We start from the raw sequence: 24,472 nt of genomic DNA, 5'->3' as shown, positions 1-24,472 counted from the left end.
GAGAAAAATAGAACCTGTACGGTGACGTTCAGGACAATCGACGTAGTGGCAGCTTTACATGCAAGGGCGTGTGAATTATAGTGTTGAAAGAACCGTCAGATAGCAAAATACATACATTCACATTAATTTTATGCGATACACAAAGAACCACACTGAGAGAGATAACACACTTTCGACAAAAGCTTTACTGTCAACCGGGATTTAGAAACTACAATCTTTTGCGCTCTTTCCTCTATGCCATCACTCTCAAAATCACACCGAAAATAAAATAAAAAACCTTATTGAGCCATACTCGAAAGTAGGTATATTGAATGTTTGCTGTTTGCTGTTGTTGGATGTTTTCGAAAATTGTTCGCATATAAAAACATACAACATATATAATCTTTTTTTTCGCACATATATTTTTATCTATTTCGACTTTTTGAATGTTTCCCATGCGCTTAAATTTTATTGCTTCTTTGCGTCGGTTGTGGCCAAAAGTCAGTTAAACCCAATTTGTGTCAATTGGATTTATGCCTATTAATTTACAGAAATACGAACAAAACTTTTTCAACTCGATTGAAAACTTTCCAACAAATCAAATAATTGAAGCTTTAGAGCCTTTTCACTTACCAACGACACATGTTCAATATTTACATTGTCAGTGGCTTGACTTTAAAAGTAGACGACAGAATGGATGTAATTTACAAAATAGATACTTCAGTAAAAATAGAATTTTATTCATTCGACTATTATTCGATTTGAATTTATACCTGAATTCGTCATTATTTAAAAAAAATCCATATATTTTTCATTCTTTAATAAATTAAATAATGGTAAAAGATTAAAAGTTTTACGGAATGAGATATTTTACAATGATTGTCAGTCACATAATGTGAGTGAAATACCCGCAATCGTTGCATTCATTGCTATTCGAATATAATTACCAATAAATTAATTAAAATCTATAATTGGAAATGAGATTTCTGCTGATGAAAAATTGCGTTTTTCTTTTTAACTAGATAAAATCAAAGTTGAAATAGCTTTTGGGCAAATAGCATTTATCAATGTGTAGTGGTTTTACAGTAAATTCTCCATATTATCCATCGTGAATGCAACATGATAAATTCCACAAAAATGCTTTCTTCAAGGAATTTTCTCATCTGTCATGGTTTTTTATATCTGCTATCAGAGTGAAATTGGACATTTACTTCTTGGAAAAATCATTAATTTACCAGTAATAATCGTATTTTATACTATCTAAGACATCATGCTGTCACACAAATAATTCAAAATGTATCCCACATTTGCTGTGATATAAAAGATGAGTGTTTGTGTGCGAGTACAAAAACATCAATTTTAAAAAGTAAAAGCACGGAATGGAACCGTTATTATCAAGTTGCTACTTAGCTAGAACGGAAGCAAAAATCTTTCAAACAAAATTTTGCCATTTTTACTTTTGATGGTTGTGCTGCTGATGATGATAACGCTGGCCCAATGGTTAAGCCTTTTTTTGACCTTAATAAGATTACAAAACCTCTATTAATTTAAAAAGAAAACGAGAAATCCAGGTAAAATGGATGAGCAAATGAAAATCCAAAAAAATGTGTGACATTCATAAAATGTCTGCTTCATTCGGTTCGGTACGAACGCATTTAGCTGTGGTTTTCATTTTGTATTTACTTATACTGTCTGGTTCAACAGAAATCGTTTGATGTTTCGATATCCTTTTTCCGTTTAAAAGCTGCACTTCAAAACTGGTTTTCCACAAGCAAGCTGAACACCGTTTTGTTGTGGAAAAATGGTCTCGTAATAGAAACCGCCAAAAACAAAAGGCTGCAAGGGCGATATGTAACGGTAAAGCTGTGAAGAGGATTTTAAGTCGAAAAGACGATAAGATGAGGAGTAAAAAAAAGTACATGCACAAAAACATAACGCTTCCATTTTTCAAGATTATTATTTTAAATCAAAGGAAATTAATTCCATGATATCATTTGTACACGATGAAACTGAATACGATTTTTGTGGAACACCCTCTTCCGACGTAATTTGTTACGGCGAACATTGAATGGCGAATGATGAGATTTTTTTCGCATAGAAAAAAATCGGAAGAGAAATGGAGATGCCATAAAACAAAAGATGAAAAAGACAGAGAAACTAAATTAATTGTACAATTATCCCTTCTTTTCGTTATCGTCGTAATGTATACACTGAAGATTGCTTTTCAATCGAAAGTACACACAATGGCTTTAAATTACGGTTAGGTAATTCGATTCGATACCATCAATTATTCACATCATCTTTTCAGGGAAAAAACAATAACATAACGACGCACACACACCTGCACAAAAGACGAAAGCGCACACAATGGGCGGTGATGATGATAGGGTCAGGCTATTTTTATAAATGGAAACAAGTTTATAATGAAGCCGGATTTTCAGTGTGACCAAATCGACACGGATTGTTGATGGAAGTGCTGGGGTCCTTCTCTCCCACTCTCTCTCTGCATCCACTTTTCACTTTTTCTCGTACAAGCCCTTTCTTTGTTTTTGGTTTATCTTTAATTCGACGGTTTTTTTATTTATTCACGTACAAAAAGAAGGTGCAGAAAAGTAAACAATGGCAAGAAGAATAAGTTATCAAAAAATTCATTATTTTCATTTTATTAATAAAAAAACAACAAATCTCTTGGTTCACGTACTATTACGACAAATAAAATGTTCTGAAGCAATCATTTTAATAAACAATCAACTGTAAAACCCAATTTGAAAAAGGTACGTTTAGCAACAATACCACCGTAACGATGTCCAAAACACCAAAAATGGTTTTTGTATAATTTTATAATAGAAGTTTTTAGATGTTTTCGAATAACGGTGAACTTTTCACTTCATACATGATTAAACACACCGAACAACATGCATTCGACATCATTAAACCGTATACCGTGGTTTGATTAAAACCATTTTTTGTATGAAGTTCATGAACTAGCGACCCATGTTTTCCATTAAACATAGTTAAATTTTGTTATTTGATATTTCCAAAGTATTTTTTTTTCACTCAAATTTGGATGCTCGAGCCGACCGCATTTAAATATTCATTTCGGACTATATGAACAATTGTCCTTAAGCTATAAAGTGGCTTTGGTTACATCAATGAACATTTTTATTATGTATTAACAAACACAACATTTAAATATACTAAATTGCTGTGTGGTATAATATTGCTATGCACGTTTCAATAGCCACCGTTTTATAATGTAATCACTTTGCTTTTATTATGCATAGTTTTTTCTTTATATTTAACATTAATTATTTGCGATTAGATTTTCCAAGTAATTCCTTTCTTTTTAATGGTGCGCACATTGGTTTTTCCCCTTTTAACACTGATTTTATTAGTTAGTTGCATACAAAAGCCATTTGCGAAAACTTAGAACTGAAATTAAGTGAAATTGAATGGCTTGTATGAAAGTAAAAAAAAAACAACGAGAATCACAATCCTTTTTAGTCTAATTAGAATTGAATGGCGTTTGAAGTTGCAAAGCAGAGAATAAAAAGCTTAAATTTTTTTTTCATTCTTTCGCATCGTTGAAATTTACCCGCGCTCTAGATTTTTCAATACTTCAGAAAGAGATCCGCACTCATATCACAACAAGCGAAAAGCTTTTCGAACAAAGTGGCAAAAAGAACGAATACCATCGGTTGGTAATTGAAAAAACCGCTCCTCTTATATGAGCTGTGCAATGTACTTTCTTATTTCCGATATTTGAGATTGCCTTTTTTTTATGAACAGTGACTAAACCCATTTTTTGTTCCGGCAAACGGGGTGAAAAACAGCGAGAAAAAAACGGAAGAAATGGCGCAATTTTTCTTCTTTCAATTTATTGATTTATAGACTGTGTGTATGCGAGGATATATGGATTCAGTTCGGGTTTCGCAGCAGCAAAAAGGCAAACACCAGCCAAATCACACTCAAAAATGAAATCAACAAGAGATTTGGGGTCTAGAGAAAAAAATCATGAGGAACAAAAAGACCATCAAGGCAACAACACCAGCAACCGCGCTACCAGCAACCATAGCAGCGAAACGGAAGCATAACATATTAAAACAAAAATGTGTTTGTAAAATATTTCATTGGTTGCTTATTATTGTTGTTTACGTTGGCATACATAGTCAACGATTGTAAATTTAATAATAAAATGTGATGCCCTAGCTCCAAAAAGCTATGCGGGTGCCTCGTTCGTAATTTCACTTAAACAAACACTGCTGAATGGAAAAATTAAAATCCCCCCTCGAATTCGCTCCGCTTCCAGCTGAAGTGTATTACATTGAAATAATCGACAGGAGTCAAAACATCTATCACTTCTTGTACATTATGTATTTGATTGAAGAGTGAGTGTTTGCGAGTGTGGGTGTCAAGTGAGTGCATTCACTGTTGTGCAAAGCGAAAAAAGAGTCAGAAACCTACTTACTTTATTGAAATGATGAATAATAAATTTGGGTATAAAATATACTCTCTCACTCAGCCAGCATTGTGTGTATGGAATTCGATGGTACGACGAATTAATTAAAAGCGTTGAACATTTTTAACGCATATAAATTTGTTGTTCGGGTACTTTCAAAATATAAACGATTTACCAGCGAAGTTTTTTTTTTATTTTCGTGACGACCTAACAACAGTTGAAACAGACGAAAGAAAGAACCGTTCACTGTGTATTATATTAAACATAAATGACGAACGCATTTGGCTATTTATTAAGTGTTCATCGAAATTAATTAATTATTTAAGATTCATTGAATTCGTGAGACAAGGAAGGAGGGAACGATCGAACGGGCGTCCGTTTTGGTTTAGATATAATGAATTGCTGTAAGCATACTCAACACCTCAGTCTCAGTGGATGTGGATTGTGTGTATGTGGAGTGAATAATGTTGAGACTAAGTCATTAAAGGACAATTGGCTTGTTTTGCACACTGTTACACCCCGTCTACTGTCGACGATTTTTTTTTTAAAAGCACATGCCGATCATAAATTTTCAACGAAGGATACAGATTTCCTGTACGTCAATTGGTTCAATAGTCGATCCATAAATTTACTCATTTTGAATGGAACAAATGCGCGTAGCTCACCGAAATGCGATAGATATATCGAAAATGGTTTGCAATCGGAAGCATTAAGAGGCTGAAAGGAATCGGATCGAAAGAGAATGTGAAAAGATTTTAAATAACGGTGCAAGTTGGCGGCTGTTGTTAGTAAATGAAAAAAAAAAGAAGAAGGAAGCAATGAATGCCGATTGGAGTCAAAGTGTATTCGCAATATTTATAAAATACATTGAATCGATGGGAATCAGTGCAGCTAACAAAGATTTATCCGAATAATTAGTTTTTCAGGTGATCGGTTCTTTTTTTTTCCACTTCTTCTTATGCTATGTTTCAACTCGTTTCCATTAAATTTTATCCGCTTTTTTCGCTATTCCACTTTGGCATTCCGCACTTAATTCTTTTAACATACTTTGCTGTGCTCGTCCTGTTATAAAATGAGATTGAGATAAATTCATCCATACATGCCGTATTCAAGTAGAAAAACGAAACTAAACCTTTGTATTAACGTGGCAGCAGTTTAATAAGAATATCGTTTTAGCTGGTGAGACATGAGGTGGGCGCAAGAGCGGAAAGTGCTACGAAATAAAGGATTTCCTTGCTATATTACCGTGAAAGTAAGCTTTCTCTTTCACACAGTGTCTGCCACTCTCGTCTCATTCTTCTCCCGGTGTTTGCTTGCGTTGACTTTCGCACGAGTATTTATTCGCCGTAAAATATACTTTGCTTTTGCAATTGTCTTGTTTTTCTTCGTGTTCATCGCTTGTTTGGTTTATTGTGTTTTACTCACTCTTGGCTGGAATATCTAGTTCTCTTGGTATGCAGACACACCGACACAATTCACATGCTTGTTGCGATGTATTGCTGTCGATAAATATACACGAGGAAGAGCGAATTGAAGTGAGAGAGGTGCGCTGCTGCGTTCGCTAAACTGGCAAATGAAATTTATAGACGCCGTGTCGATGAATGGCTTTAAGCCATAGCAGTTGAAAAGTTTAGATTTAAGCCAGCAATGCTATTAGTTTTGATTCTCTTTTTTTTGCGCGACGCCAGTATCGTTTCGAATATCTTTTCTATCTTATTCTCTTTCTTTAGCCTCGTTTTTCGTTATTTTTCGCATATACATGTATCCTTTCGGCTGTGTCTGATGGTGTGTAGTGCAATCACCGGAACACACGATTCTCAAGAAACGTAATTTAGAGCATTTGCTGAATTTTAAATCGATAGATGATTTTGGCCGCACCAATGAATACATATGTGCGGTACGTGTTTCCAATTCACTTCTATCGTTCGCTTTCTCTTTCATTTTACTTCATATTTTCACTGTTATACCTCACCCATTTCATCTCCCTACTTCCATTCATCAGTGTGGGGTTAAATTTGTTGCTACGAATTTATATTGCACTCAACGCGTTCAAAACTTAGTATATTACGTTGTCTGACTTTGAATTGTAAATCGGCACCATTCTCGAATTGGCATTTTCCGGAGTATTCTAGTTCATTGTGTAGAGAGGTGAGTGAGAGAGGGAGAGAGAGAGAGAAATGCGAAGGCGCCTTTGTTTCAAAATGTATTATATTGTTCTGATTTTATGTGATTAATTACCGAAAACGCAAAATGTTCAATAAATTCATGATGGCATATCGACTGCTGGCAAGAGGGTTAAAAGTGATGGTACACAGTTAAGTGCAAAACTTTGTACAATATGTAGCGTTGTATGCGTGTGTGTCTGTGTATAAAATTGGAATGAAATTGTGGCGGTGGGTTTTTTCTTCTTCTGGTGTATGTTGTAGGAAATACATATTTCAGGTAAGAATGAGCAATGAATATTGCGTCCATATCTCATTTGAAAAATGTCAGAATGACCTAAGCCAATAGTCCGGTTCAGTGTTGGATAGTGTTTTCCGATCATTTTGAAAAATTAAGATGGTAGACAATGTGCAATTTTGACGTCATTCTCAGCCATTTCACGTGCATTGATCGCATTTCATTGTTCATAAAAAAGATAAACCGAAGTTAATATGGATGATATTTTAACGTCCTATCAAGATTTCATTTTTTTGCACATTTCATGCTCGATGCAATTATGTAGTTTTGGTTTCAGTGACAGTTAAAGCAGCAGTAGTCAATGTGCTAAAAAAGTAGAAGTTGATTCTGGCATTTCGATGGATTAAAATGATAATTCAGCCAATTAATTTCGGTTTTAAATATAGACAATGCCATATACCATCGTAGTATATACGCTCATAACCCAGATACCGGTGGGAATGGAAAAGTGAAGCCGAAACATTTAAGCAATGAACTCACCAGATACGCATAAATTATTTAATGTGTATTCGATTGGTTTCGATGTTGTGTTCATTGGTTCATTTCATTTTGAGTGGAACATTAATTGCATCATCCAACAGTTTGATGTTCGTTTCGTTGCGATGCCGTCCAAAGCATATTTTCCACTTAAACCTGTCTGTTTATCCAATTTGAAAGTTTTTTTTCCTTGCCTGCGATGATGGCGTGTATTTGACAAGTATATAGCTTCGTTGCACATAGACTCTTCTTATCTGCTTCATTTCACCGTTGTTTGGTCGGTTTGAATGTTACAAAACTGCAATGTTCGATGTGATCAATGTAATAATGTCGGCTGATGTATAAAAATCCCGGTCCAAACATTTTGGAAAATCGAATTGAAGGTGCGACTCGACTACTGATGAAGTGCTTCATTTGCGAATTGGCCGTTACGTTACACGAATATAAAATATCAAACTTTGACCAGAAGAAATTGCACGAAAAGCCAAACGATTACGGTGAATTTCGTTTAGTGCTTGTTTTCTTCATCTCTCTATTTCTCGCTCAATAGTTAGAATGGTGCATATGTATATAAGCGTATGTGTATTTGGTTATGTGCGGTCAACTCATTAGCTTCGAAGTCTATACAGTGTTTTGGTCAGGAGCTTTTCACTTTTATATGCTTTTGAATAAATTGTATATGCAGAGAAAAGCGCGAGCGCCCAAAATGTTAAATGCCTCCCAGTGTTCGATTTGAATTCGGCCACACATACATAAGCAACACACAACAGCAAACAGCACATCAGAACAGACTAATTTTTCAGCAGTTGGCCGACTGTGAATAGTTAAGTTTGTAATCAGTAAACGTAGCGTATGGTTGCGGTTATACCGAAAGCACTTTATCGTATATGTAAAAATAAATTTCCATTTGAGCAAAGTGAATTTATTATACACTTGAGCATTTTTGGCTTTAATCTCACGTGCTTGGGTTTATATCCGTTATGGACAGCAAACGCAAACTTTTGGCTCAATTTTCTTGCTCATTCTACTACAATGTTTCCATCCCTTGGTCCCGCTCTAAACTAATTAACATTGTCCTTGTTACGCATATTCAAGGTAAAATACACACACAAGTTTTACATCTGTGCACCCCGTTGACGACAACCACGATCAAAGCGCCTCGTGTCAATAGAAAGAGTGGAGACGGGGTGGGGGTGGGTTCAGTTGTATGCTGTCGTCCTTCGACAATTTTCATTAATTTTTATTATTTCCCTCATTTTGAATGAGGAAAGCACTTTATCGTGTTTACATTCGTGTACAAATTGCTGGAAATGTTTTTGTTTATGAAATTTAATTGCTGAAATCTCTTGACTATTCGCTTTTCTTCGGTACAAAGTACCGATGAAACCTGATTGTTTGTTGGACAATAAGAAACACGAAACTTTGGTGCCCTACTACCACCACCACCACTGATACCACCACTAATTCTCCTGTTTCTGCTGTTGTGAAGTGTATATTTGGCTGACTATGTGTTTTATTTTCATGCGACGCATTTTGCTTCGTTTAAAACTTTATCACAACATCAGTTGCGATGTCTGTGTCAAAGTGTCTGCTTTATTTTTTTGTAAATTGAACGATTTTCACAATGTTGTTGAAGAATGCAAGCGCAGAAGAGTTTGGGATGAATAAGTTGTTAAATGCAACAATGAAAAGGATTTTGTATGTTTTGGCGTTGTTATCCTTTGGCTCTCAGCGATGCCACTCATCATTTTCTCATTCGTTCCATTTTATCCCTGCTTGCGCTTCACTCTCTCTCTCTCTCTCTCTCTCTCTCTCTCTCTCTCTCATCTCTGTTGTTTGGCGAACGCATTTCGTCTTTTAAATTTCACTCAAGCAAAAGCATTAAGATCACATTTTATTTCGTCTTTTATTATATAACACACCAAATGAAACGAACGAAAGAATGAGAGCGAGAGAAATAGCGATGGGGGTAGGGGACGAGAAAGATAGAAAAAAAAATCGTTCACTAAAAACTCGACATTTTTCACTCGATAGTTTTCCTTTTGTTGTAAATAGTTATGCGTTTGTTCCGCACGCGCGCACAACGCTCACAGCGCATACGCCTCAATGATGGAATGATGCAATGAAAACGAATTATCCAAAGATAAATAGAAAACAAAGCATTGAGAGAAGCTACACAAAAACACTATTGTGTATCAAAGTTTTCGTTGGAAAATAGCGAAAACTGCTATAGTGTTGAGTGCTAACAACGACTCCAACAATAGGATAACTAGAACACTGAAAATAGTTAAGAAGAACAGGTAATTGAAATTTTCTCTCTCACACACACTCTCTTCCCCTACCACACCCTTTTCTTGCTGCCGTACTCTCCACCCGAAGCAATTTTTTATTATTAAGCATTGTGTGCACTTCGTGTCTTATTCTTCTGCTTCTTCGCCCTCGTTCGTTCATTCGTCGGTAATAATAGTAGCGAATAAGTTCACGACAAACAAAACATGGCAAATAAATAGAGAGAAAGACCGAGACGAAAGAAAGAGTGAGAGAAAGAGAAAAACGCGAAATTGAAATCGTATCAAGTGAAAGAATGTCAGTTTTAAGTTTCAACATTCAACCATATGCTTCAAACTCAAAGTAATGTTTCGATATATATATATATATGATATGATGCATGTGCTAACACAAAAAGTACTACTATTGTTTTGTCAGGCCTGGCTGATGAAATGTGCGCCATATATTATTATTACAATTGCCAAAGGTGTCGTTAAAACTTTCTTTGAGAAAAACACAATCAGCCTGTCGGCGATACATAGGCTGCCAATTATGTTTCTAACTCTTGTATTCCGTGCATGTTATACGTCATTTTCTCAGGCTATTAATCAGCGGGTGCGCATTCTAGACAAAATAACTAGCTGTTCATATCATTTGGCATGTGCTTGATCAAATATAATTTTTGGTATCGTATTCAATCAAAATAGTTTAAAACATTTTTCTGTTCCTTTACACTGTTTTACTCAGTGGTACGATACATTTCAATTTGTTTTGTATTCTGCAGACGCAATATAAATACTTTTGCTATAAAGAAACCGTTTTAATAATTACCCTTCATCTTGTGAATTCAATACCATACATTAAAGAGAAACCTCACCATTGTTGCCATGGCTCTTGAAACCAGTGTTGCAATAAAAAGCGTAAAATTCAGCAATAATCACCGATTGAAATTGAATAAAACTCATAGCGAAACTCATTTGAAACCAAAATTGTATCAACTTTGTAACCGAACGCGCACTCAAATTCGTATGTCATGCACACATAGATCGTGGAGTATTGTATACAGCTTTCATAAGAAAACATCCAAAGATCTCAAAAGTATTTGCCAAGTGGAAGCCATAAAGAAAATCAAAAGGAAAAAACACATACTCAAATGCAAGCGAAGAAAAAGAGAGTGTGAGAGAGAAAAAAATACACAGAGAAAGAGAAAACAAATAAAACAAAACAAAATGAAAACCATTAAATAAAAGAAATAAAATGTTTCGTGTTACTGTTTATAACCAGTCAACCAATAAAGAAGCATCGTTCGGCATTGCCATTGCATTACAGCATCAAATGAGATACAAACAGCCGAAGGAATCAACGCACACGAAAGACAATGACGATCAAGGCGAATCAGAGCAAAAAAAGAGTGAAAGAGGGAGAGAGAAAGCTGGGAGGAGATGAAAAGTGAAAAAAAAAATAACAGTAAAAATAAACAAGAAAATGAAAGTAAATGCAAGAAAGCCGAAGGAAAATATATATTTTGCAACGTCCGAAATAAGGAACTCTCTCTTCTTACCCCGACTCACAATCTTTTATATAAATTGTGTATAAGAAAAGAAGATCTCCCCGGTGAATTAATGATGTCCATTCAAGATTTATAGTTTGGGCTAAAATGAAATATTTTTCGTTTTTAATATGTTTCAGGTTGAGCGCAGCAGTCCGTTGGTCTTTATATATACTTAAGTGTTTTCGGTTTTGTTTGCCTGCCAATCCGTGTGCTTCTCACACGGCACCAAACACATGCACATGTACACACACACAGGCCGTATGTATAAAGTGCATATTGTTTTTGGGCGGCTTGAAGGGATCGAAAAAAAAAATCTTATGTAGGATATATGTTTAAATGAACTATGAAAATAACATTTTTACGATTGAACGTAAGTGTTTTTTCAAAGTAAAATGCTGCTGATCCAAATAGAATTTCGACTCGTTAGCTCCATCACATCGCGTATGTATTTAAAAATCTAGATCTAAAATGGCATTTTATGTCCAAACGAATGTAGCAAATCTTCCCAAATACTACAGTTGACATAGGAAAACGAACAAACACATTTACCTCTTTGTAGCAGTTATTTTCATCGGAATTTTACTTAAAACGAACCGCAAACTGGTTCTTAAAGATATAAGTCAAGGTTTTCCGGTTAATTTTGCTTGTGGCCATATAGTTAGATGTTCGAATTTCGATATTTAACTTATACACGTGTGTTGTTTTCGAATCATTTAATCTTAACCTCAATCGAAATTTTGGACAAATCTCTTAAAATACCTTCAAATCCATATATGCGAAAAGGAATACACACATGTTCTCTCCCTCTCTCCAAATTCTGATTTAAATGTTTACCTTTTACTTTGTACTGTCAGGATTAATCAGTACAGCAAATGCATCTGCTAAATTTAAGCATCCATTTGAACATTACATTCACGTACAATATTTGATAGTTTTCATGCACATTGACATTTGTTACAACAAATCTTTACAAACATCGACCCAATAATCTAGTTGTGTTACATTGTTATTTTATTTGATTTTCACTTGTTTTACTAGTTAACAAACATTATTTACTAACTGTTTGAAGTGGTTTAGTTTAGGTGCTGGTGCCATTTTGTAGGTGGCACAACACAGGTAAATAGCATAACATGGCATGAGCAACTCTTATTAGGCTGGATTATAACATTTTCAAACGAAGTTATAAAATTTTCATAAAATACTGCGGGTACTTTGTTGTAGAATGACGTGGATTGCAACAAATGTTCAAGCATCACCGCCAGCATCACCATGCACCGAACAATAGTTGTTGGCACAGTGATGCAACTTTTTTTTTGCTTGTTGATCCCAAAAATACTATATGAACTGTAAGCATTTATCGCCGGAAATGTGGTCACTAGATTTTACAAGGAATGGTACCAACAGCGAGTTTTGTCATTCAATTTATATGAAAATAAAAAAAATGAAAATAATAAAACGTTGAATTGAACTTCAAAAACTATAAACTACGATTTTGTGCCAGTTTTGAGTGAATGAGATTTTATTGTGGTTACTACCACTTGCTGGCAGCTGCCACTATAAAATGAAATGAAAGCATTGAAAAGTTTTACTACTTAAGGCCGCTGTGATCCATCAATTGAATTTGATGTGAAGAAAAAAAAATGCTTTTATTTGTTAACGTATAAATATCCTCGGAAAAATGTGCAGCAGCAAAAAAATGCCAAAAATGTTTCTTCATTTTTATCGAAAACCGTGCGCTTCTCATCTTATATTTTTCAATTCATTTTTTCATAAAGTATTTTCTGTTTTAATAAAAAATGCTCAGTTTTCTGAATAACTGGAATGTTCGCAACCTTAAAAGCTCAAATGGACACACCTAGCTTCTAACTTAAGCCCATCATCAGCTTGTAAATGGTCATAAATGATGGTATATGGAAGGCATCATTGTCAATAAATGAACATGGCACATTGAATATATGATATCAATTGTAGGACGATCCTAGTTTAGAAAAGTGTTTGGACATATTACAAAAAGTCAGAAAGTAATCAAAATGTATCTTCAGTAGCATAAATATGACAATGGGCCATATCACATTTCAAGTGGGTTGATAAAGGTTACATCTTGTTACATCTCGTACTTTATCGCTATTTAATGAAGCATTAATTGATGCTTTAGTTGCCTTGAATAAATTCCTGTTTTGTATGCGGGCAGAAACAACGTTTAGTATTTCAAACAATCGACCAGTTTTAATGGACATTGAAGTAATGCAGAGGGAAAAAAACATGTTTGATGTAGTGTTTGATAGCATGGATAGCATGAAGAAAGCATTGAAATTTATGTATACATTACTTCAAACAAGCCCGTTTTGAATCCAATTCTTTTGAATGCAAACAATGAAACCCATGGAGTGGATTTTACGTACAAAGGAAAACATAAAATCAAAGCTTTCGCCCACTGAAAAAGAAGTAATTGTGTCAGCTGGATGGATTCAAAGCACCCCATTGTGCGTTAGGTATATATATATAAATCGGACCCCAAAACTCCATTTGAAATATAACATTAAAAAAAACTCTGCTGGACAAAATTACATTGATCGCACGTATTTGTAACAATAAACTATGTACTTGATGTTCGTACATCGGCATTCTAGCTGTTATTTAATCTCAACCAGTTTGTTACGTTGTATTACATAACAATACGGGACTTATGTTGGTTCCATTTCTATCAGCATATATTGACACAACAAATGGCACTAAATTTGTCGGGTATATTTAGTTGATTTATGGTGCATATAAAGTGCATCATCAAATCTCGTAAGTTTCGATACGCATTTGCAAATGGATCAACTATGACTACAGAAAATGTAAAGCTCATCATTCAATACAAACTCTACACCGTTACTGATTACATTGATTTAACCAAAATCTCGGAGACTCCAAACCGGAGCAACGGTAAGCGCTGTACATACAAAAAGGCATCGATTTCAACAACACTTCATTGACCCGTGAGAGAACTACACCGAGATACGAACTGTAAAACAACAGGTAAATTTTGATCAATAAAAAAATCACATTTCGAAGAATCATTGCAAAACTTTTTCGAATTCGTAATTCAGAATGGAATTGAATCGAATCTATGTGGAATATCGTAAGCGTCCGAAATATTATGTGAATTATGTCGGCATATTGGGTCTATATCAAGTTTGCACCAGCAATAGCGGGAATCGATTTGAAAACTGTCATTGACCCACGATATAAAGTTTATAATGTTAAAAGGTTGAATCAGTCTGAGTGTTAGTTTATAGAGCACCTTATATACATTGACACATTCATAAAAGGAATGACTCGTACTTATTCCGATAAATTTCAAACATAACAACCGATGGATGGCAAATGTAGATACATTTATTGCGAAAAATAATATTTTACCGAATTCTATTTGTCTTATTTCAAGCAAATTTTGAATGATGTAAAAGTATGACGAGAATCGTTTCAGTATCTACGAGAAACAATCTTACAAGTTTTACGGTTCATCTTTTTAAAAATATGCTCTTCTTGAATTCAAAATATTTTTTGATTGCTTTGCAAAATTCATAAAAGTATACGAAACTTATTGATGCTCCACGAAAAATTCCATCTTTTTTATTTATAACCAATTTATCTTCTGTTTTTTGTAAGCAAAACAAAAAAAATTATCCATGAGCAAGTAACGTATACTATTTTCCGCTTTCGACCGATATAATTCATTTTACGAAGCGTATTTCCGATTTATCATGTTTCATTTACCATTTACCAGTTTTGAAATGCCACATAAAGTTAGTGTTTTCTCTATCGTCGACACCGAAATAGATTGGTAGTGAAAGAGCATCTTTTAACATTTTTGAAACAAACTGGCAGACATTGCAGGTAAGCGTGCACGTCGACTACAATTTCGAATTGACAACGTTTTCGCAAACCAAAATGCAACCGACTTTGACAGAGTATACTAGGATTTTTTTTATAATCGTTGATGCTTTGCTAATGATTGATACACATGGCTCAAGGTAGATCAATTAGAGAGCATGACCGAGTAAATTGAATGGAAAGAGTTCACGACGATGAAGCTGCAGCAGAAAACCAACATCAGCAAAAAAATAAAATATAAATTAAAGCTTGACAATCTTTTTTCCATCACTTGGAGATTGTGTGCTTATTGCTAAATTGCCATTGAGTCGTTGGCTGCTCTGCTCTTTGTACACGTTCGAATTCACAATCGAAGTGGTTGGTTAGCAACGTGTGATAGGGCTTTCCATTAAATGGTTCATATTTATTTCAATCAAGTGGATATCGTTCGCTTCTCTATCACTGGCTAACGAATGACCGATGATCACATAGACCACCGTTGCAATACTTATTCGATTGGCAAAAGGCATCAACGTTGATTGATCCTCAAAAACCATGGAATCCAGTAAAATCATGCGATACAGTGTGCGGTTGTATTTTCTATTTTATTTTTTGTTGAGCATCAATGTTGTACATCACATTGGCAAACGTGTGGTAAATATCATGGCTCAGTTCAGAATCTGCAATACACATAAGGTTCGGGATGGATTTATTGAATTCGATGGATCTTACACATTTTTCAATGCACATCTTTGCCAGCAATACTCTAAATGTATGTTTGTATCTCTGTGTGTGTGCTGGAGTGAGTTTGTGTATGCGCTTGTGTTTCCTGTTTCCAATATCGTTATCTCTCAATGCTACGTTCTGCTCGTTCATCGTTATTGTTTCGACTGCAATTTATATTGTTTCTATGGATATTGATTTTGTTGTGAATCCCCATCGTTTAAGCATTTTTTATGGTTGTACTTCGAGTTTGCACACTCATGCCAAGTGCAGCGACTGCTGATGGTAAACAGTCATGGCTTTTGCTTATACTCTTTTTTTATTATTGTTGTAGTTACTTCTTTTTGTTTCAATATTTTGTGTTTTTTTTTCTCGGCTTTGCGCCATAGAACAACACATAGACGTAAAAATGAAATTGAGAAAACAATTTCAGATATTTTGTTATAAGTGAAACTATTGTGCATTATAGTGGAAAAAAGTTTTTAAATCGAAGAAAATTTATACACATATACATGCGCACACTCCCATCCAAAGATGGGCACTTATTTATTCGATGCGAAAAAATGTGTATTTTTATCGTTGAAATGGTAAAATATCTTTGTGAAATGAACACCAGAAGCTGTTCATATTTTATACGAATATAAAAATTCTCACGGTTTTTATGGAATAAATATTGACTTGGCGATGGTGGTGATGGTGGCCTTTGATCGTTTAACATTTGAACAACGTCTTACTATTCCATTAAAAATGAAAGTTAACTTCGAACGAAAATAACTGACAGTTTATTCACGCTGGAAGCAAATACGTGGTTGAAACCACGTGAACCTCCGCACCGCTCTCCACTTCCCTGTTTCTCTTGTTTTATCTCTTTTTTCTCAATGTGTCTTTATCCCGTTCTTTCTGTATGTCTATATCCTTCTTGCAAGTGATTTTTTTTCCTCTTTGTTCCATTAACAATATTATAAATTCGACCTTTTTCAGAAGCGAATGCTTTACTAATGTAATCCCTCACTCATATTCTTCCAACATAACCGTATTAAAACTTTGCATTTTCATATTTAACCAACCGGGGTTGCCAGCATAAAAGATGACCCAGTTGTTATCGACAATGATTTGATGATACATCGTTGATAGACTACATTTTTCCCCATTGACTACCAACTTTTAATACGTCGAAGATGAAAGTGTTTTTTAATGTAAGACACTTTTTCAAAGGTTATTTATTTAAAAATAGTTAAATGTTTACCCAAGAAGGAATGAAATTCCATATAATCTGCGTCATCGAAATATTAGTGTAAAACGCTATGCTTCCGTTGAAGTATCGAAAATTCAAAAACAAATATCAATTGTGAGTGACGGAAATGGAGGTCAAAGGCTTACAAATGGCTGCCGAATGTGTACAAAACAGCGTTCAATGCATAAAATACGTGAAAAATAAAATAGAATAGAAAATCTTTTTATTATTATTATCTGTTACTGTGAATCACATTCAAACTAAATCTCATACTCGAAGTGTGACATCAAGAGCCAAACGATTTATTTGGGATCTTTTTTTTTCAACTTGAAGAGTGAAAACTTCCAACTACAATGTGCTTGATTTAGGAGGCACTTGATGCGGCCGGGTGTCGAATGGAAAATAAAATAAAGAAAATAAAATAACATTAATTTTTCTTCCTTTAACAGAGTTTTGTTGTTTGAAAAAGAGAACAAAAAAAAAAAATCGGAAAAAAGAAACGAATATAAATCCCATAAAGAATCACGTTGTGTCGAAATAAAAAGAATTGTGTGTGTTTGTGCTGAAGTAACAACATATTCTAAATCTGTTTTTTATGTGATTTTCGTTCAAAATCTCTCATCTCAAATGCTTTCTTCAAAAGCAGTCAGAGCTTCTAAGATTTCATATCTTTACCGATTCACATCGATTCCAATAGCATCTTTTCATTTCTTTATCTTTCTTTCATCCTTTGTTTGTGACTGAGCATATTTTTCGTGTCACTCATTCCAAAAAAAAGCGATGCCATTTCCGTGTCTTCAATCAACCCCATACTCAAAACAACGAGTGAATATATGACTTCGAAATATACACACACGCTCATTTTATGTGTGAATTCGATTTATGTTTTATTCTCACACATTTGGAGAGTGTGTATTAACGCTGCTGCCACCGTTATGCACACACACACGCATGACATTCGGTTCGAGACAGACCGAGCCGTATGTACGACGTTTGTTTATTCAAAATGGGATAATGCATAAATCTCAAGAGAATAACGAAAACGATATATTTATTTGTTATCGCCTATAGGCTTCACGAATATTATTTTTATTACGACATTACACCTTTCATGTTTTATGCTTGTTTTCCTTCGTCACCAAGTTTTTTTTCCTACTCTTTCTTTCATTTTCCTTTCGGTGTATCCGGAATTTACCTCAATTTTCGTTGTCGTTATTTCACCGCTTGTCATTTTGGTCGGTCGCCTTGTGTTCGTTTGATATATTTCATCGTTCACCAATTTTATCACATGTTTTCATCGTCTTTTTTTCGGTTGTTGAAACCATGATGCCGCCGAAAAGGGAAAAAAACAGTTGAAAGAGACGGAAAATGACAATTGGGAAAAAGCCGACAACGACGACAACGAAAAAAAAACCCATATAATATCAACAATATAACAAAAATCAACAGTGTAACGACGTAAAACAACACAAGCTTACACATATTCATAATAATATTTGTGCTTTTATGTAGCATATGAATATTTGAGCTTTTCATGTATTTAGTCATAAAACGCCACCGTCAGATCGAATCAAAATGCAACGAAAAGAGAGATAGAGAGTGAAAGTGAGCAAAAAAACGCAAAATACATAAATTCGCTGGTTAAACATAACTGATCCGTTATATGAGACATAAAATTTGTTATTTGTTTGCTCGCGCATTTCCGCAAATATAAGCCTATTATTAAAAGTTCGCACGTGCGGAACTACATGCTTGAAAGGCTAAACATACGCGTGATTTTGTAAATTATGATGCTTTATTATTTTGTATGCATCGAATGACTTCTTTTTTCTCACCAAAATCTCAACGCTTATTTGTCTTTTATTCTGATGAGAAACTGAAAAATGTATGCCTGTAAATGTTAATACGTTGATATGTCATCTTCAATTGCTTTTTATTATCGTTTGATGTCAATGAATATTTATGTTGATTTTTGATTGTTCAAAACTGCCTCGTCGAATGAAAAACGAAAGAAATATGATTATTTTTCCGAATTATCGTATGGGATCATGGTCGTGATGATGTCAAGCAAATCGATTGTGATTGTAGACGCGCAAGCATCCGAATATACGGAGAAAATGTCAACGTTTATACATCGTCGTATTTCGTCGGAGAATATAATTCATGTGATGGCAACATCACGCTATAAAAAGGTCGAAATGACATTCATGCTTAAATCCCAGGTAAAATGAAGTCATCATTTCAAAATTAGATATCGAGTCTGCACTTTAAATGGCAAACGATTTTAAAATTTATGGTGACATTTTGTCGATTGGTGTTAGGCTTTAGCTCATCTCAAAACAGAATGGAATGTCTGGTTGTTTGACATTTATATGCAAAGCCATCGAACGAAGAAGAAATTGAAGAGACCGAACAAAAAAAAAAAACGTTTTTTTGGCTCGTTTGAAATATAGCGTGGGGGTGCATGAAGAGATGAATGGTTGGTTCGATTTGTAATTCACCGGAAAAACCACGGGAAGCAGAAAACATCATTTGAATTCGCATGTTTTTTTGCTATGTACAAATTTTCACGACATTTATAAAACGAATGGCGAAACGTAAAAGCGGAAATTTTGTTTGCCGAAATGTGCCAAGGCGTACAATGGCGACGATGCTATGCAAAGTAAGTGTGTGTGTGTCTAAATCAAACAGATTTAAACTAGAGAATATCAAGAAGATCGGACGACCGAGACCGGGGACGTGGAAAATGTGAAATTGGCATTTATAAAATTGAGTTGATGTGCAAATACGAAGAAAATATCCGGAACCAGACACACTTGCACAAATGCGAAAATCCTGTCGAAATGTAAAATGTAACTTTTGACTATTCCCTCTCTCTTTCACGAAAAATATACCATATTTCGCTTTCTCTTCAAATGCCATTTCAATGTTAATACCTACCGTATGCGGCAATGTGTTCGCGTATCGTGTGCTTCTTCTTCTTCTTTTTCAGTAAACTTTCGTTTGCCTCTTTTTAACATTTGAAATGAAGACACGGTGCCGCCTTTTACTGATTTCCCATTCATTTCCGTTTCACAGTTACGTTTCTTACGTTTTTTCTGTCAAGCATCAATCGTAAATTTAAATTTGAGGTTTCCATTGGTTGCAAACCATTTGCCATCCAGGGGCATTCCATTTCATTCACATCTGGATGAAAATACATATAAAATCGAATGATTAAATTGATGTCAGCCGCACTAGGAAGTAATAATAACTTTCTTCTTTCGACATTTTTGGTTTCTCTTCCTTTTTTCACGGAATTCACCTTGATTTGTACACAGCATGCCATTACAATTTACCATGAACAGACAGATAAAATGAAACGAATGTTGATGTTGATGATGATGATGCAAGAAGAAAAGAACGAAAAAGTTTATTTTCTTATATCCGCTTTGCAAAGTAAATGTCGGTTACATCGTGCATACGTTTAACATGAATTTGTTGAAAATGTATGCAAGTTATGCCCCCTGCACACATCACACTACTTTTAAGTGTGTAAACCCCATTTGCGTTTTATTTCATTTATTTTTTTTTTCGATTTACAATTTCGATGAATAAATGATCAAATAATCCATGCTCGAAAAAAATGAATGTTATATAAACCGAAACGAATTTTCCATTTTAAAAACTTTAAATCTAAAAATAAATGCCCATCTCCCGAATGAACGAAATCGTAACTCATAATAGATGATGAAAAAACATATCAAATTAATGGGTTGGACGGAGAAGAAAAAAAAGAAACACCGTTCGACTCCTCGAATGGATCAATTGAATGTTTGGTTCGATTACGGTTAATTTTTTATAGAGGATAAAGTAGGAAAATAACAATATTCATGAGCCGTCGCCACCATCGACGACAACGCCGACGACGACTTTTCCACCGAACTGTATAAAGTCTTTGCCATTTTGTGTCCCACATGCTCACCCATAAGCTCTGATCGAATTAATACTTTAATCGCATTTCGCATCGAATTTACGCCAATGTAGTTTAATTCACAAAGCATTCGGTACATTGTGTATAAGTTATATTTTGAATGGCAAGCAATAACTATAACCCATATGCAACCAGTTCATCACCACATATTTTGTGTATATATTGGTGTGTGTATGCATAGATTGCGGTGTGTTTTCAGTCTTTTTAGCAAATTTCGTAATATTCTTGTTGTTTGATATGTGTGTATTCAGATACGCACGCGATATTTTCATTCTCTCCGACCCAATATGCTCTTACCGATTTAATAGCATTTAAACCGAAAATGAAAACAAGAAAAGTAGTAATATGAAAATGAAAACGATGGGTACAACAAGGTACAACCAATGCCGCCATCGGGAATAACGTTTTCGGTTTGGCAACGAACATTTATTTTTATGATGATATTCACTTGTTGTTTTGGCGTATATGTGTGTGCAAAATGTGTATGTATGTAATCATTGTGGGGTGCTTTGGTTAGATTGTATACGGATTGGCTATTGTTATTATGAATACTGGGTGAGTATATCGACATTGAGTGCTGTAATCGCTTAATTGCATGCCACATATTTTTCCATTCAACAATGGCGTTGGCGAAAAAAAAATAATAATCCATGCTTCATTCAACTACCCGAAGTACTTGTGCGGTCGAATTTATTTATACGCCACACTTTTTTCCGCTGTTGTGCGTTCATTACACTTTTATTTTGATTCAAGCACTGAATGCGAATGCGAAAGTACTGAAGTTCATTTTGAACAAAAATAATTCAAAAATCGTTTACGCGAAATTGAGTTCGATATAATCCACCGACAATCGAAGCATTAATACGCAACGCTCGCCCATACACCTCGATACTCTGGTACGCTCTTTTCCAACAACAACAAAAAAAAGCTGTAAAAACCAAATGCAAGCAAATGTATTTTGTATTTTGTTTTATATCGAAGTCAAAATCCTCAGCTTGAGCGCAATTGTGGAGAACGGGGTGAGCATCGCTTCAGTTCAACTCGTGGAAAATATTTATTGTCTTCCACATGTATATTGTATTTGTATGCTCATAACAATAAATTTGGTTGGCCAAACGGATGCGAAGTTTTCGTTTATTATTCATAAATGCCTTTCGAGAGATACAGAGAAATGAGAAATATAAATACAATTGAATGGTTGAGAATAATAATGAAACTTAATTTTTGTTCAAACTGAAGTGTCACTTCGGAATATTTCCAATAAAAGTGTCCCAAGTTTGTATATAGTTTGCCATATAAACTTGGGACACTTTTATTGGAAATATTTCGAAGGGACACTTCAGTTTGAACAAAAATTAAGTTTCATTATTATTCTCAAGCGTTCAATTGTATTATGCCATACATATGCGCGATAAAGTGTGTGTGCGTTCCTCTTTTGTTCTTATGTAATAAATGGCATGAAAACCTTTAAAAGTTAACAAATTATAAATATTAAATTAAATTAAGGAGTCGCAATAAACCACTTGCCATGGTCATAAATGTGAGTAGTTTGCCCGCTAGTTTTGGGTTAAAAGAACCATTTTATCCTTGTCTCTTGGTTGTTTTCAAATTGCTTCAGATGCAAAACAGATCATGATTTAGGATGTCTAAATGCTTCTCCGAAGAGCCATTTTCGTGCCATTTGCCTCTGACTTTGAACATGGAACAGAACCATTGCAACACCATAAAAAAACATAAAAAACAGAACCATTGCTACACATTGTAAAATTATATAAACAACATTTTAAGGATTTATTGCAAGCATTTCTCACGCTCTCTGTGTCTCTCTTTCTCTCGGTTGCTAGCCGCTCTCTGCTAAATTGGTCACTATTTACGGGATCGCGAGCAGAAAAAAAATCTAATTAATGAAATTTTGCGCATTTTTGTTTGAAAAAATGCTCCAGTTTTTTTGAAAGTTTATTATCAAATTATTTAGCAATTTAAAAAAAAAATGTTGGTTCATATTTTTGCTGTTCCGTTGTACAATACAAAAATTCCTCCTGCTGCGTTATTCGAATTGTCAAGGTGTAATAATGCTGTAAATTATTACAATGCAGCAATTTAGCATGAAAAGAGAAGCAAAAACTCATGCACAGAATTTGCCCACTGTTGCTGCCATCGCTGCTGCCCACGTTGTTGTTTATTTGGCCGTGTGCTCTTTAATTTTTCAATTCATTTCCCTGCCGGTAATACACAATGTATACACCGTGATGATGATGACATCGCAATGTATTCGAGCGCCAATGAGTCAAGAGTGCAGAGGTTAAAATAAATCCATTCCATTTCATCCAATTTAAAATTCAATGGCTTTTTGCTTATGTATAATATGTGAGTCATTTTCACATTGTTTCATCATTCGATAAACTATGGAAGCGAACGAAAATCACGATAGTGTGTGTGTGGACGTGAAGGAGTGACGGACATAAAGAGATATAGTGAAATGTGCATGGATATGTGCACGGATATAGTCATTGGCACAATAGTTGCTACATTCACATTGAATCAACTTAAACAATTAGTCCATTTGAAAGGTTATCAAGAATTCATCGATTTCCTCTCATATGCCATGTCTATTTGGGAATAAAAAATTGAAAGAGCCGCTTTTAATTGAAATGGTCGGCTTTTATGTGGGATTTCAATCAAGTGCAGTCAAATGGGTTAAGCTCTTTTTTTAATCCACACCACAAATAACGTTCATCGAGCACTTTTGATGCGGCATTATAAAAATACATAATTCCGATGTTTTTTTATCGGTTTTATCAAAGGACATTTGTTTGCCTGAATTATTCAAATGCACAATGCCGAAAATCCACTTAATTAAACGACGAAAATATTTTTTGCCTTCGAAAACGAGAGAACAAAAATCGATATGCCCGAGTGCTGGGCGTCAGAGAACGAGCGAATATAAATGTCATTTTTTAAAGTAAATTTTCACCTAAATTAGAAATAGGTTAATGGCTTACCTTTTTCTCGTTAAATATAGACGGTGCTAATGAATGCAGAGAATCGAGATGGAGAATATTCGCCCAACTCTCGCATCCAGACACATACAACATACAGAGTACACGCAAAAAACTAGTCCGATTGTTGAACGAATGCGCCTTTATTATTCGGTCCTTCTGCTAAACGCTCGACTCAATATAGATGGCATTTTTATAAAAAGAAAATAAAAAAAACACACGCTAGTTTCTCTCTCAATTTCGCTTCCCTTTATAGTTGGCGCTTTGTCTTGTTGACCTCGTCGTTGTCGTCGTTTAAAAACCCAAGTGCTTCACATTGATGCAAAAGCGTTTCAATTGGGATTTGTCTCAAGTGTTTTTACGATTGCATTGCATCAACAACAATTTTCACGATTAACGTTTTTTTTCTTCTCTCTTTACGTTCTCGGTATCACACTCTCTTCGCTCTTTTTTTTATCTTGCAACTTGTAGCGCACTGAACTTTAAG

General features: G+C 34.7%; 1 protein-coding gene across 1 annotated transcript in view; it reads right to left on the bottom strand.

Annotated features, from left to right (window-relative positions):
- Window positions 1-24,152, bottom strand: part of LOC116340972 (chaoptin) — a 67,595-nt gene extending 43,443 nt beyond the window's left edge. The window contains exon 1 of the mRNA XM_031767756.1: window positions 23,989-24,152. The gene's annotated coding sequence lies outside the window, so the exon portion shown is untranslated. The remainder of the gene's footprint in view (window positions 1-23,988) is intronic.
- Window positions 24,153-24,472: the final 320 nt, after the last annotated feature.

This window comes from Contarinia nasturtii, unplaced genomic scaffold, assembly GCF_009176525.2.
Source record: "Contarinia nasturtii isolate CC-2019 unplaced genomic scaffold, AAFC_CNas_1.1 Cnas_scaffold_695, whole genome shotgun sequence".
In the NCBI taxonomy this organism is placed as follows: Eukaryota; Metazoa; Arthropoda; class Insecta; order Diptera; family Cecidomyiidae; genus Contarinia; species Contarinia nasturtii.
This window is presented reverse-complemented; position numbering and strand designations above follow the sequence as displayed.